This window comes from Montipora foliosa, chromosome 7, assembly GCF_036669935.1.
Source record: "Montipora foliosa isolate CH-2021 chromosome 7, ASM3666993v2, whole genome shotgun sequence".
Taxonomy (NCBI): domain Eukaryota; kingdom Metazoa; phylum Cnidaria; class Anthozoa; order Scleractinia; family Acroporidae; genus Montipora; species Montipora foliosa.
This window is the reverse complement of record NC_090875.1, coordinates 3,367,266-3,383,431: the sequence shown is the minus strand read 5'-3', so window position 1 is coordinate 3,383,431 and position 16,166 is coordinate 3,367,266. Positions and strand designations below refer to the sequence as shown.

General features: G+C 39.0%; 1 pseudogene; it reads left to right on the top strand.

Moving 5' to 3' along the window:
- The window catches only part of LOC138009669 (unconventional myosin-If-like), a 65,571-nt pseudogene that overhangs the window by 28,504 nt on the left and 20,901 nt on the right, over nt 1-16,166 (top strand).

The window sequence follows — 16,166 nt, the reverse complement described above, 5'->3', positions numbered from 1 at the left end:
ACCTGACTAGTCTGTGCATAGGTCCATGGGCTGCGTCAAGAAGTTGTGAACTAATGAGCTGTTGCTTTTGTTGTCCTTTAGCTCTATCATGGAGACTCGCTGGGGAGGAAAAGTGGAAGTTACAAAGAAAACTAATAATGCTGATCAGGTAACTTACCTCAAAATGTCGCTTAAAAATTTCAATCATTTTGCTGTTTCATTATTTCATAAATCCACTTAAATAATTTTAATCGGTACTAGAAACTCATTGAGTGCTTCAAAATAATCATGGCTTTTCAAAAATGCGTCATTCATAGTATAATCTGCCTCTCTATTGCTCTAAGCGTGATAGGTAATCAATCCTTTTACGTATTTTTCCGGATCGTTTTATAACCTTGGTGATTTTTCATTGATAGGAAGACTGTATCATTCTCATTAGGATATGTTAATTTTATTTTGTAGGCTGTACAAGCACGCGATGCTTTGGCAAAAGCATTGTTTTCACAGATATTTGATTATCTTGTTCAGGTATGAGGTCATATAATGTGTTTCCTCGTTTCCATGCCCCTTTCCTTACTCTAAAAAGTAGCCTGTTTGCAAACATGTGGTCTTCTGGTTTTGAAAATCTGGAAGGGATGGTAAAAGTATCCCAGACCGAAAATGATACGAGGCTTGCATAACCTAGACTTTCTACACCAGGCATTCGGTTTTGCCTTTAACGAAATTCGGATCTATTCCACCGAATCTAGTTCCTGACAATCCACGACGTTTAATCTTGCGTTTGTCATTTTATTTTGAAAGTTCGGCTTTGCCAGCGATTGCAAATGATCCAGGCAAAATTCATCGGAACAAGAGTGTCAATGGATTTACACCGATAGAATGAAATGGCGAAAATCACTCAGAAGGTCACTATGCGAGAGTGATATAGGATACAGTCGATATCCAGCGCGTTTAGATGTAAAATTTAATTTAATTTTTGCATGTTTGTATGATTTTGGTAACTTCGTGTACGTAAAAACAATGGTTACTTTGAATTAATTAAGGTAATCAGTGTCATAGCGAAACAGTCATCGGTTAAAACAACAGATGCTTAGGGAGCAAAACTTTCACGAGATCAGCGTCAATCAGGCTCTCACTCTCGCCGGAAGAATGAGAGAGCTGTGGTTCGCGTGTGTCATGAACTCTTCTCTTCTTTTTATTGCTATACATACACAGTTTGGAAAGGAAAAAGCAAATTCAAACTGATGATAAACTGATACACATGTGCGCTTTTGCTTTAGTTTCCCCCACTTTCTCTTGATTCTTTTGACAGACAGAGGCAGGAGCTTAGCAGTGGTCACTGGCCAAACAAAACACCTTGAAGAAAAAAAGGACTTTTTTAGGACATACATAATCCAAATTTCTTTGTAGGAAAGACATATGCAAACAAGACTGATTTTTATCTTCCTAGGGAATAAATGACGCTATGCAGAAAGAAAAAGAAGAAATGTCCATAGGTGTCTTAGACATCTATGGTTTTGAGATTTTTGAGGTGAGTATGTTGTCAATCAAATCCGGTCTGAGGTTGAATCCGTTTTTACCTAGGTTAAATTGACGATCCTCATTTGCCTACAATAGGTTGAATATGCACTCTTCCTAGTTTAAAGCAGCTATCAAACGCCTCGCCCACCCCCTTCGAAGAACTGAAAACACCTATACATTATCTCAGGTATGGAGTTATATCTCCGCCAAAATTCAATATCGGAATTTGACACCCGAGTTTCAAATTCGATTCTTGATTTTCTTATTCGGCATTGAAGTTTTGAATTTGACATCCAAGTTCTGAATTTGACATTGAAGTGGAAAAGTCTGTATTTCACATTCGACTTTCAAGTTTCGAATTTGAATTAAACCTCACTTGACCTTCAATTTCGTATCCTTGGTAACGGTAACCACTGATGTTGACTGAGGGCTCGCAAGGCTCGGAAATTTAGGAATGGCGGCTGAATAGTAAGAAGACTGGCAGATGTGGTACAGGAGACATTAACAGTACTTTCCCTTTTATCCCTTCGAAATTGATTGAGTAGTACTAAGACTAGATTATGTGGCTCCAACACTAGTGAACATAGATAGCGGACTTAAGGAACTTGACGAAATTGTTCGACTTTTGGGGGAGGCTACAAATCGCTTGCGTGTGAGTATCCGATCGTATAAAACTAAGAGAAGTCCTGGCTTCTCTTAGTTTTTTTTCAGTGCTTGGTAGGCTGCGTTGCGCCTGATCTTAGGTTATATGGAAAAGGATCCAACATAGGTAACTGCACCAGGAATGCCAATGGGTGTTCTCTACTCTCCGCCGCCTCTGTCATCATTCATCATGAAACTTCTCACATAAACTGTCCCTATCTATCCGATAGAGTGTCTTCATTAGTCAGCACCAGAGCTTGCTCATATGATCAGTCCGGGTAAATGATCTTCAAAGCCCTTTCTTGAATTGATTCAATGCTATTACAGAGGTACTCAGGGATATTTTGCCAAATGGCATATTCTAGGATAGACCAAAACACTACTCCTATAGACACTAAGTCTGATGTGTTCACACCGCTCTTTTCAGAAGTCGTAAGGCATAGCGTCTCTTAGATGCCTTGGTAACAAGGTAATCTATATGATGATTCCATTTGAGCTCTTTGCTGATAACTACACCTAATAGTTTATACGAGGAAACGCGCTCAATTTAACAGTTGTCCGCACATAACAGTCTCATTACGATGTTTGGATTTTTCATTAAGTTAATCACCATTTCTTTTCATTTCTTTTGGTTACGTTTCATAGTATGCGGATTAACATAGCACAGTATTAATTTTGTGAATGTCCCTAATCGCTGGATATAACAAACTGATTGAATTACGTGGGTAGACTTAATTCAAAAGGATGAACTTGAAGTTCCTTCGTGCGTAAATGAACAACTCATCAACTGCTGCGGAAAGTTAAAATAACGTTAACTTTCCTTTCCGAAGGAAAAGAAAAGAGTTTTGCCAGAGTACTTGTACATCAAAAAGTTCGAATACAGTCAGCGACGATGGAGCTTTGTGATAACTCGTTCTGTCAACTAGACATGCATTTGCACAGGATCTTTTCTACATTTGCATTGGATAAGAGTGTTTTCTTGTTTTTTTCTAGGTGGTACGATCTTACTCTTTTGTTGAAAGAATTAATAAGGCGTTAAGCTATGAAAACCCGGTTCCGTAAGCAAAGGGAATGGTCCTCCCCTCTTATGTTAAATGATGGTCGACCAATTCCCAGTAATTATCCGAGGATCTGACTGAGTGGATGGAAAGAGAGAGGGAGGCTCAGAGTCGAACAATTTCGTCAAGTTTCTTTCGTCCGCTATCTATGTTCACTAGTGTTGGAGCCACATAGTCTAGTCTTAGTACTACTCAATCAATTTCGAAGGGATAAAAGGAAAAGTACTGTTAATGTCTCCTTTACCACCTCTGCCAGTCTTCTTACTATAAGTGATGGTGCAATACGATCGTGTGCAGTCGTCGGTGTGACTTGTTGTGCTACAGATTGATCAGGTGATTGTGTCTACAGTAATCAATAAACCATCCAGGACTAATTTGTGTCTATATTCATCCGTGAATCAACAAGGAATGCTTTGGAACGTGCACTATGTTGCGACTATAGTGGTAAGAAAACAGATAAATTGTCAAAGCGCAGTTATAAGATCTAAAAGATCTTCTTGTTTTTTTTTAGTTTTGGCGGTGACCAGACCCAAACTTCCACGCGGCATCTAGTCAGTGGGGCTTCGAATCATGCAACTTATGTTTATTCGCCAAAAGCTGTTAAAACGTTAATGTACTTAAAATTTTATATTCTAATTTTTATTTACTTCAAAATATATGGCCTTTTTGTGCTATTGAAGAGCTTGGTTCCAAGCGAGTTTTGAAAACATAAAAAGCCATTACGTCATTTATGGGTGTGTCGTTGTTGCAACATTCTCTTGGGCAGCATGTTGAATAGGATCGTGCTTCTTTTGAGCTCTTATTTCGCCAGGAGGGACAGTCATTGACCTAACTGCAATTTTCCCAGTATTTTTTGTATTCTTAGACAAGAGAAGTGAATTGTCGTGCTGTTTTATTGAAGCGAGTTCAGAAATCGGGTGGGGGGGGTTAAATATTTGCAAGCCAAGCAAAGAACATGTCAGGATCTGCAAGGATTACGTCATTAGTAGGGAAAAGAACACCGTACTGAGATAGCCGTTGATAACGTAATTCTTGAATTATGTGACTCGTGTGACTACTTTGCTAACCCTTTACTCGTGTAAAAAACCAATTAAATTTAATCGCGATTGCAAAAAAAGAAAGCTGTAAGTTGTTAATAGTGTTACTATCGTATGGTTAATACCTATACACTTCCCGAAGAAAGTTTCAGATTAACTAAGACCATTACGTCATCGGAGATTTCACAACGGCTATAAGTGATGGTGCAATAAGGTCGTGTGCAGACGTTGTTGTCAGTTGTTGTGCTACAGATTGATCAGGTGATTTTGTGTCTATAGTCATCATTAAATCAACAAGGACTGCTTTGGAATGTGCGCTAAGTTGCGAACTAAAGTGCTAAGAAAACAGATAAATTTTCAAAGCGCGTTTATAAGATCTAAAAGATCTTCTCGTTTTGTATAATAAGTAAAATTGATATCCATGTATAACAACCAAAACTAATCCCAACCTGAAAAAAATTTTCTTTCAATCCAACTGAGTGCGTATTTAAACTAGGTATAATGAGGATCACTAATTTAACCTAAGTAAGAACGGATTCAACCTGAAAACGGATTTTACCGGCAGCAGGTACATTGCAAGTAAAAACAAAATAGTCATGCGAGGCTGGCTGGGTTTGAAGATAACTATACAGTCGAACCTCCGGTTTCGACTACCTCTCCTCAGCGACCACATTCCCAGAACACTGACCAAACGTTTCCAAGTAAAATCACTATATTTGGAACCTCTTGTATGCGACCCCCTCTCTTAAGGGACCGCGACCACTTTTAGAGCTAATAGTTTCAAATTTTTCTTTCGTTTTTAACCTTCTGTAAGTGACAGGTATAGAGCAGAACTTGGATAACAAGGCGTCGTAACATTATTGCACTCCTAGCTAGTACAATGGGAAGTACCGGATTTTTTTCTGGAAATTTACTTAATACATGAATAAAATGATTGAAAATTAAAAGAAAAATGCACATACACTCTATCAGTCTTAAAAAAGACGACCTTAAGTGTCAATTAGAACTGATTTCCTGATTGACTGTCCTCTTAAGAACAGTCAACAGTTTAATGACGACGGGATGAAAATCGAAGTACAGTATTCCTCGCATTCAATATAATCATTCCCTATTCAGTACAAGTCATATCCAAAGTTTTTGCTTTTTTATTTCAGCCAACTTATCGATGTCTTGTAGTGTCTGTAAAGGTGTATTCACATGGGGTTTCTAGTCAATATCAGGCTCCTCTATTGGACCGTTTTCTAAGCACAACCACTCTGCTTTTATTGGTTCTCCTTTTGATTATACAAGAGTCGTAGTCTGTCAGAAGTAAACCGTGAGACTATGAATAAATACTTTGGAAATCTTAAATATATTTGACTACTAAAAGTTATTACATGGGTTTAAATGGGCATTGGCGGTTGGGGTAAGTCTATGCAGTTACCATATTCCAAGGAGGCATAGTTTGTTATGTTTAAGGCGAATGGCTGGCCCCCCGGTAGGGTGAGTGCAATGGCCGCCAGATATAACGACTAGTGCGTCAAACACAACGGTTCAAGGAGGCATAGTATGGTCTAAGCGCTCGTAAGCGACCACCCAAAATGTCAAGCCTGGAGGCTTGACATTTTGGGTGGGGAGTCACAGTTGGGAGGTTCGACTGTATATATTTTTGGTTTTACCAAAAACTGAATAAATAACGAATATATATATATAATTTGCACGGATCCCGCCGCGTACATAGCATGAATAACGCACTTGCCACAAGACCTTTTATTTCGCCGACGCGAAATAAACCTTTTGCTTTGCCGTTTGGCTTCTTCAGGGCACAAAGGTTACACTCAATTATCGTATTATTCGTTGCCTATTTATACTTTTCAAAGGTCGTTAGCTTTGTTTACGTTCTTGTGACACAAGTAATTGCTTCATAAAAGTGTTTACAGCCTAGTGGTAAAAGATATATATAACTGCAGACAGTACTGTTTCGGCCTTCTGGGCCTCACAAGTGCAGTGCTGATGGCTAGAATGGAGGTTAAGCTTAAAAAGCCACCCCAAATGTCCACGCATATGGTACATCTAAACCATGCCAGAGTTTTCAAACTAGCGAACTAGTGAGCATGTGCAATTACTAGCGGCAATGACTCATCCTAGTAGAGAGATAACAATTATTCTACGAGGGGGCACTGGATATGAAGTGATAGAGGCGCGTATCGCCAAGTTGGTTATGATCATTTTATATCCAGCAAACCCGAGTAGAATAATTGTTTTATCAAAAATTCCAGGATCAACAACTCTTCCATGTTGGTTTTATTTTAGTATTGTCGACTAAAGCATCGATTTCTGCCTCGGTCAATTCCAGCCCAAAACGGCTTTTGTCGGGCATTTTTTCTCAGAGCTGCAAAAATGTTTTCAGCTCGCTTTATTGCTGATGCGTTCCTTGTCCATATTAGGTACAGCAGGTATATGAACTGATAGCCTGTGTCCGGCAAGCCAATGATCATGAAAATGCTGGAAATCTGATATCCTTAGTTCAGTTTTTAATAAATATATTTAGTATATACTAAAACACACGTGGATAGCGTTGAACGCACTGATTGGCTACTGATTGTAATCTTTGCAGTAATAGATGAGTTAAAATCATTTTTTTGTGTTATGTTATCTCACTGTTTTAGTATATACTAAAACAACTATTCACCTCAGTGTCGGTGGCTAGTGGTGGATATACCACTAGCTACCTCCACCTCGGTGAATAGTTGTTAAGTATACGTTCAGCAATGGCTGGGATGCAGTCTGCATCAGGCATCCCAAGTGGCACAAAATCGGGATCAATGGCTTTTATCCATGAAGACCACAGCAGCTCCTTACATCATTATTTAATTTTTAGTCTAAAAATTATTTTCTGGTGAGATCTCGCAAGATCCGGCACTTCTACTTTGTTCAGCTGACCAAGTTGTCTACGTCTTGAAAAGCGTAGGTAAAGTCTGCTACGAGCCTAGTGGCCCATCAGGCTGGCGCTTATCTCCGGTTTCTGTAGCATGAAGCGACTAGGAGTATTTCTACTCCCCCCTGGATGGGATGGCAGTCCATCGCAGGGCTACCCCCAGCATTAGATTCGCCGGTACCCCATTTATACACCTGGGTGTGCTTTGCATTAATTCCACCCTACTGTTCAGTTTCACAGCATGAGAAATTAATTCTCTATTCAAAATTTTAGCACTGACTAGATATTTTAAGCTAAGACTAATCAAAAGTGTCTTCTTTCCCGGTTTTCCGTTATGTTTTCGCGCAAAGACACCTACGAACCAAAAAGGATTGCTTCCCAATACTAAATAGTTGTGATACAGGCAAGTTACCAAACACGCTCAATGAAAAATGATAGCCTCTGTGACATTTTCTCTTGATTTTTCCTCAACAGCGTAATCAGTTTGAGCAATTTGCCATAAACTTTGTCAACGAAAAGCTGCAGCAAATTTTCATTGAGCTCACGCTAAAAATGGAACAGGTACACTTAAACTCTTAATTGGAAACTGTCATTGGTCATTCAAAAATTAATTTGTTCATGCCCATCTCAACCTTAAAACTAATTCTGGTAACAGCTTGTGACCCCGATATGATAATGGAAAGTGTTTTGTGTAAGCAGTAAGCTTACTCAGAATACTGAAAACTGCGGGAAAAGCGAGTGTTCATTTGGTTACCGATGCATTACTTGCACGTCGTAGCACGAGCGCTGTAATAAATGTTGTACATGAAACATTTTTTAACTGAAATTAAACTACACCGATCAGTTTGAATGGTTGCGTATCCTTTTCAGGACGGAGTAGTACACAGGGTCGATTGATACCTACAGCGATCCAGTGGTAATCTCTTTTCCTCATTAATGCTGTATCCGGTTTTCCGTGATGCAATCCCCTCGTTTTAGAATTTTGACGAATTCAGTCAAAAAGACGCATGTCTTGGAATCCCATATCCTTTTATTTTCTTTAGTTGTTTTATCTGGACCCATAACTCAAATTTGAATTGTCATTTTTTAATTCTTTTAAGGAGGAGTATATTCAGGAAGGAATTACCTGGCAGGAAGTTAAATACTTTGACAATAAAACAGTTTGTGAACTTATAGAGAGTAAGGTAACTTGGAATTGACTTACTCAACTATACACGGACATATGAAAAATTTTGTTCTATGAAACAAGTTGATAGAGCAAGGAACCTAGATTAACCACTGTAAGGAAGATTTTTGAGTTGAGGTTTCCATCGTTATCTCTTCAGTTCGAAACGTTAGCTCGCAAATCATTCAGGTGTATTGTGCATTGTGTTCTCGTTTCCAGCGCCCTCCGGGCATCATGAGCACTCTTGATGATGTCTGCAGCACAATGCATGCAGTGTCTGAAGGCTCAGAGAAAACTTTGATGGAGGTTAGTATCAACACGGACTTAATAACGATATCATTATACATACATTGTAATCACTATCTTGAATCTCATTGACTATATTAATTTACTTTCCGTTTTATGCAGCCTAAAGATTCTGGAAGAATCCGCAATCTGCCGGTTACGCAGCAGTTTGGATTTAAGCAATAGAGGACTTTTTCCGTGTTTACATAAATAGCCTCATCTAAGCACGAGGGGGAGTTGGGAGAATTCGAGACGGTTATCCGTCGAGGGTTTGCACAACTTCCCGAGTGTTTAGATGAGGCTATGGAAACACAGAAAAAAGTTCTCTATTGCTTTTATAAAATATTTCTCAGAAATAATTCGGCAAATGAAAGAAAATGCTGGTTTTTTTTACTTGATTGAAACATATTTTTTTGATAAACGCTCGTATTTTCTACCAGCCAATCAAAACTCACGTCTGACAACACATAACCAATCAAAATTCGTGTGATGTCACAGTCGTGTTTACATACTTTCATCTAAACACAGTCATTGACCAATAAAATGCGCGTACTATCCTAATTATTTTATAATATTGGTTAATTAAATCTCAAGACTTTATTGGTCAATGGGGGCCGCTTCTGGGGTGAGAGGGTTAAGGACGTCAAAGTTGATTACTATTTTAAAGATTTTTTCCGTTTTGTAAAAGAAATACTGAAATTTGGTTCCAAGTGACAGTAGCTTGGTCGCTTCATTCCTCAAAGAGTTTAATAAAACAGTTATAAAATCGGTGAAACATTTGTGAAACACGAATAATGAGCTAGCAATAACAGCTATTTACTAATTTGATCATTTTTATTCTGCAGAAACTTCGAGCAGTGGTCGCGTCCAATAACGATTTCTCGCGATACTTTAGGGCACAATCAAACTACTTTACTATCACTCATTATGCTGGAAATGTAAGTTTTGTTTACTTGATACTCCAATTTGCCTTTAAGGGTAATCAGGTTACTTTATTAAACTAACTTACATCCGAGCACAGTCCGAGCATTTCAAAGCTCTTACACAAGTTGGTCACCATTTGGGACCATTTTGAAATCCTCGCTACTGGAAAGTGATCCTTTTTTGAAATCGATTTTCTGCGCAAAACTAAAAGTTCATTTATGCACCTGTGACGGCGTTATTAGGCCGAAACATCGCTCATTGATTGGCTAAGTTGACCATACGTGGCAAGATAGAGAAATATGTTAGTTGTAAGCGCCAAGAAGTAATTGGCTCCTGATGTTGCTTAATGCCTGTAAGTTTCTTTGAGCTAACATTGCTTTCTTATGTCTTTGTTTCGCAGGTTGATTACGAGGCTGTTGGATTTTGTGAGAAAAACAAAGATGTTCTTTCGAATGACATGATCAACTTAATGCAGTCAAGTGAAGAGTAGGGCCATAAAAAATTCATTTTCAAATTAAATGCATTTTTGATGAGCTCGTGCGTTCGGGAAAGGAGGGGGCTTTCTTTCTTTAAACAACGTTTTTTCGTTGTTATTTCAGCGAATTTGTCCGTAATCTGTTTCCTGTGGTTGCCACCAACGAGTGTACCGGACGTCGCTCAAAATCAAATACTGCTGGAGCAAAAATTAAGGTACCGCTTATTGTTCTATTTAACCGGAGCACCATTGGTAAGATTTTTTGGGAAATCTATCGATGCGGGAAATTTTGGTTATGACGTCAGCGTCCGCCCGTCCGCCCCTCCGCCCGCCCGTACAAACTGTCGGGGTGGAGGTGGGGAGGCAAGACAGCCTCTGGGGACGGGAGTGTTCTGCCAATTTTCGTTGTAATAACAATAATCATTATTATTCCACTATTACGCCATTTAATCATATTTGGTCAAGAGAACGCGCAAAATATGACACGGTAATACACTGTAATGTCCCGGTTTGACCGGTTTAGAACAGAGCAAATACGGACGGAGCGGACGTTTTCAATGAAAGAAATTGTTTTCAACACGATGAAAAGCCTGAGAATTTAACTTGTCATCGTCATTTCGTTTATCCAATCAAATTAAGGACATTTGTGCTGTCTACATTTTGCTCATTACTGCCAAGACAAGGTATCCGCTGACCCGTATCACGTGACCATATCGCGGGCCCAAGTTTAGAACAACAATAAAAGCTGGGTGACACACGCTTACACCAACGCGGTGTGGCCAACACATCACGCATGCGCACAACCGTTTCACACTGTCACTTAGCCGCCATGGACAGCTGTTTCGGCCTTTCTAGGTCTCATCAGCATGCCTTAGCTAACATACCAGGGGCGTATTTTTGGGAACAGTTTTGCTGTTCAAAACCCAGCTTGTATGGCATGTGAATCTGCCACTTAAAGAGGTGCTAAAAAAGACCTGTCTGGTATGTTAGCTATACCATGCTGATGAGGCTCAGCAAGGCCGAAATAGCTGTCCTTGGCTGCTAATTGACCGGGTGAAATGGTTGTGCGCATTCGTGATGTGTTGGCCACACCGGGTTGGTGTTAGCGAGTGTCACCTTGCTTTTATTGTTGTTCCAAGTTATGAGGTCAGCTGACCAGGTACTGGTTTGCGATTGGATCGCAGGCTCAAGCCAGGTTAACATATATAGTTGTGGTCAGGACAACATTTGTGGTTACGGAGTTATTCAAGTCAAGCTTCAGGGGGATATAAACTTAAAGCTGAGTGTTTATTTTTAATTTGTTTAGAGCTGCATTTTGCTCTGTATTGCAATTTTTGGCATATCTTTAGATTTTTTTAAATTTTGAATCTGATAAGGTTGCATGACTCTGGACGAGCAGAAACGAAAGAACTCGTTTTAGATTGTTTTGTTTTGTTTTGTTTTTTTTTTTTTAGTTTCTTTATATGACTGCTTTTCGTCAAGACTAAACAAAAAAAAAAAAATTGTTTTTTCCCGTAAATTCCTCGTTTAAGTAAGGCCAGTAAGAATAAATAACCCGGGAGGTCTGCTTTTAGGCTTGGCTAAATCTAGATATTATACTATGTACTAAATCTGTTTAGTTGGTCAAGCATAAAGACGGCGGGAATAGGAAGTCTGTCTTCCAAACGGCACTTAGGTAGATAGTTCTTGAAGATAAATGTTTCACGGTGTGTTCGTCTTAAAGGTACTGATGAAATAAAACGTACACACGCTAAATTATATTATTCACCTACAGTACTTGAAGAAGCCTAACATAAACGAGCAGAGATTGTTTTTTCCTGTCTGCGGTGAGATGAACAGGACCATCGACTTTCTCAGTTTTGACAAAGAACACGCCCTTAACTTCTGCTGAAACTACTTCAATTTGACTACCATCGTTTGATCCCAGTAATGTGTTTTTCTTCATTAACGTTTCCATAAATTGATGTTAACATTGCTTAGATCTTTTCAATCATCGATCTATGAGTTTCTTTTTGTTTTTAATTTTTCTGTGTATTTTTTAGAGAAACGAATGATTTAAACAGGTTTTTTTGTGCAAAATAAGGGAAAAAGCAAAAGAGTTTCGATGATGTGGCTAAGTTAATTAAGAACTCCTAATGCAACACTTATCAACGTAATCCGAGTAAAACAACATTCTCTTCATTCACTTCTTCTTCTGAAGGGGAGAAAAAAAACAGAATACCTTCAGTTGATACCGAGAGCGGAATAACCTCGAAACTATTAAACGTGATAACTGCCTGTTCCGTAAATCGTTTTTTTATCGCCACAGCCCTAAACTTATGCGGTTACAAGGATGCAAAGTAAGAAAGTAAAATGAACTTCAGCTTGGAGAAAAATTGCTGCGCATCTCGAGATACTCGAGTTTCCTATCGGTGATGCTCACTAATACAGGGATATTTTTGCGCGGTTTAAAATTAACTGTAGAAAGTAGATCTTAGTAAGTACTCTTTGTATCCAAAAAGAAAATTGGGGGTAACCATGCATTTTTGAGAGATAATTTAGCTTCGATTTGAGAAAGAACGCCATACACTGCTTTGTATTTTAAAGCTTTTTAGAAATATTATTCATGAATTATCTTGGAAAAATGCGCGGTTACCCCCAATTTTCTTTTTGGATTTCAATGACACTTGTCAAGATCTACTCCCTGCATAATGATAAACCGGGGCAAAAATACCTTTGAATTAGTAGGCACCGTCCTTAAACCAAAGAACAGCTTTTCTTTAACTAATTTTCCACTGTTTACAACAACGTTTACATCACAATAAGCAAAGGAAGCAGAATTCAAAAATCCACAACCTTGTTTGAGAAGCCACATCAAAAACGCGTGTTTCGTGTTTCATCATAGATTTCAAACACCTCGAAACAATAAAAGCACTCAGCCTTCGGCCTCGTGCTTTCATTTCGTTTCTCGGTGTTTGGAACTCGTTGTTGATATATTACTTGACAAAAATTTAGATTGGAGAAAAAATTCTGGGATAAATCTTTATATTTTAAGAAAACAACATGGTCACTGAACCCAAGACAATACAAACCTCCCCAAACCACGAAAGGTAGACCTTAAATGGAGAGGAACTTGACAAAAACGCAGCTACTTTATCCATGGGAATGGCAAGTCTGCCATTTTTCTGCTACTAGAGATTACCTTACTATGTCAATTTCACCAATTTTCGTCTTGTATTAAGCGGGGATGTTTCTATCAATCCCGGCCCCACCTCACGATCAAATGCTGGAAAATGTTCGGTCTACAGCTAAAGACCATAGAACTCTGGGCTGCGGTGCTACATTAACTGTGAATGTGTCGAAGTAAGTAGCTATGAAATCTTTAAGCGTATGGAAAACTTTAGTTGGACTTATCGCTTGTGCCTACAGACGACCGTGTACTGCTGCGCGTAATGGCACTACTATTTCAAATGATTCTACAACAGTTATTGACACTGTATTTGGCGTTCATTCCGACTATCGGCTGGACATTAACGCTAATACGGCTCATCATGAGCCTTCCTCTCACTGATTTGAGAATTAAGTTGGTGAAGGTTTAATGGAATCTGGCATTTAAGCGTTAATTTTTTTTTTGAAAGTCACTTCTTTATGAGTCCTTCAAAGGCCTCAGTACGTTTTCACGTTTAGAGAGGTTCACCTAGGGGAAATAAGGAAACCCTTACTGAACGCTCCTTAGCGCACCGCTATGTTAGACGACGACGTATATATAAATTTGGTCAATTGGGAGGATTTCCTGTGGACAGCAGTAAATGAATTTTTTCTCCGCAAAGAGATAAATGACAAATTGACTCCTTCATGGATAGACAGAGAGCTAAGAAAGACTTACTTAGATGTACGCAGTAATGGCTCAGTCAATCACCCTAGTAATGAGCCAACACCCCTGACCTAGGAAAACTATGGAATATTGTCATCTCTCAACAAGACCTTGAGAGAACTTTAAAGAAATAAGATTCATCTCAAAAACTCTAGATTTGACGGTGTGACATCATGCTACCCGAGGAAGTGGCCTCCAAAACATCCGGTTCATAGACAAAAATCGTCAAGAAATCCTTGTCCAGAAGCATGTTCCAAATTGAAGGATTCAAACCTCACGGGCATCTTTTAATCAGGTCAAGGTGCTAAGATTAACCAAGAGAACTGGTGGCGCCTGCACCCATCGTACATTTGTACTAAAACACAGACATGATTGAAAGGGTGCAACGTAAACCCACTACGCTAAACCTTAAAAATAAACATTTCAAAAAAAGACTACAAAATGTGAAATTACTTCCTTTGGCTCAAGAAAGGAGGACTTACAGAAGTTTAATCTTTCTTTTTAAGTTTATTACCAGTCGTTATGATTTGAACTTGACCAAATATCTGAAATCTGCTGTCTTAGGCACTTGAATACATTTTTGTTGCTTTAGGCTCAGGCCGCCGCTCTGATCGGCAAGATTATGACATGTACACCGCATTACGTTCGCTGTATCAAACCAACCGAATCGAAGCTGCCATTGGACTGGGACAACCAAAGGTATTTCAGCTATGTTGCTTTTTGGCTTATTAAGAGAATATCAAAAATAGGATGTGACCTTCGGTACTTGACCCCAACAAAATAGGCAGGAAGCCAAAGCTTTATACCGGGTTACGCATTTTGATAAAGGGCCCCCAGCTACACAGAAAATAGAAAGAAATAAAATGATAATAGTAACTTGATGGGCCCACGTAGAAGTCTTGTTGCGTCTTGATGAAATTGTCTTAATTGGCTGAATTGCCAGAGCCTCTTTGGTGTGACAGGCTTCTAAATAGGCATGGTCTTCCTTTCACCTCACTCAGAGCTTTGAAAAATGAGCTTGCATAAATTGGTTGGTTGCACAATGATGATGTTATCTGAGCAGAGTGGATCATCAGACTGGAAGCAGTGCTCCGGGATCATAAATAATGTCACATGAGGTTTTGTTCCTACCCTGTGGGTTGTAGGGCGAACTTTGTCGAGACACGGCAGATGAGGAAATTCGTGTCACAAAAATCGTTATATTATTTACATATTCCTGGAATTGGCTTATCCATTTGGTAGCTCGAAGTCACTGCCGGGCTTTGAAACCCCTTCAATGGAGTTAGCTTCTCCGTATGCAAATCTTAAAGACGTTTGTGCTTAAGGCGAACCTAAGTAGCGATTTACACTTTTGCAAGAGTACAAATTACAAGTAACTTAAAAAAGAACACTTTTCGTTCCAGGGTGTTACATCAAATTAACTATTTGGGACTAAAGGAGAACATTCGAGTGAGAAGAGCGGGCTTTGCGTTTCGCCGTCAATTTCAAATTGTTATCCAGAGGTTAGTGTTTTTCCTGTAGAGTTAAATTGATTGTCTTCCCCCAAGGGGAAATTAAGTCACAGAGTTCTTCCATTGTAACATTTTGGGTGTCTGCTACCCCCTAAAACCCCTTTCCACTCACAAAAATACTCTGCAGTTGTCTAACACTACTTCTTTGGTTCGCTAAACTCTTTCCTTCAAAATCACGGTCTTCAGTAGAGGCTCAGAAAAAGTGAAAAAACTAGTAACTTGATCAAAGACCGCGTGAGGAAGACAAATGGGTTTAATACAGGGTTCACGTCGAAGACTGCTTTGCATTGTAATAGGTCTTTGAAAACTGGGACACAAGTAATTTGTGATATCTTCCCGATATTGAACCCATTCCCCTTCAAAGCGCGGACATGGATTAAACTATGACCACTATTCCTACCTTGTCTGTCTTTCAAAGTGAATAAAAGAGTGAGTCCTAATTTCAATAAAATGGTACTAAAGATAACACAATATATTTGGGATGATTTCGGAAGATAAAGAAAGTGGAAAAGTTTGTCGAGGTGATCACGGGACACTTTAAGATCTATTCCATTGTAGGTATGGAATAATTTCTCCTCAAGTAGCAAAAGGCTGGACTGGTGACCCGGCTGAAGGTTGCAGCATCATTTTGAATGCTGCAGGAATCGATCCTTCCAAATGGCAGGCCGGAAAAACAAAATTGTTTTTACGAGAACCAAAGACGGTAAGGAAATAATAAGTTTCCAGGTTTTGTAACAGCCATGTTATTCCCATTCAAATTGAATAATATATTGAAATGACTATTTGATCGCGTCGATTA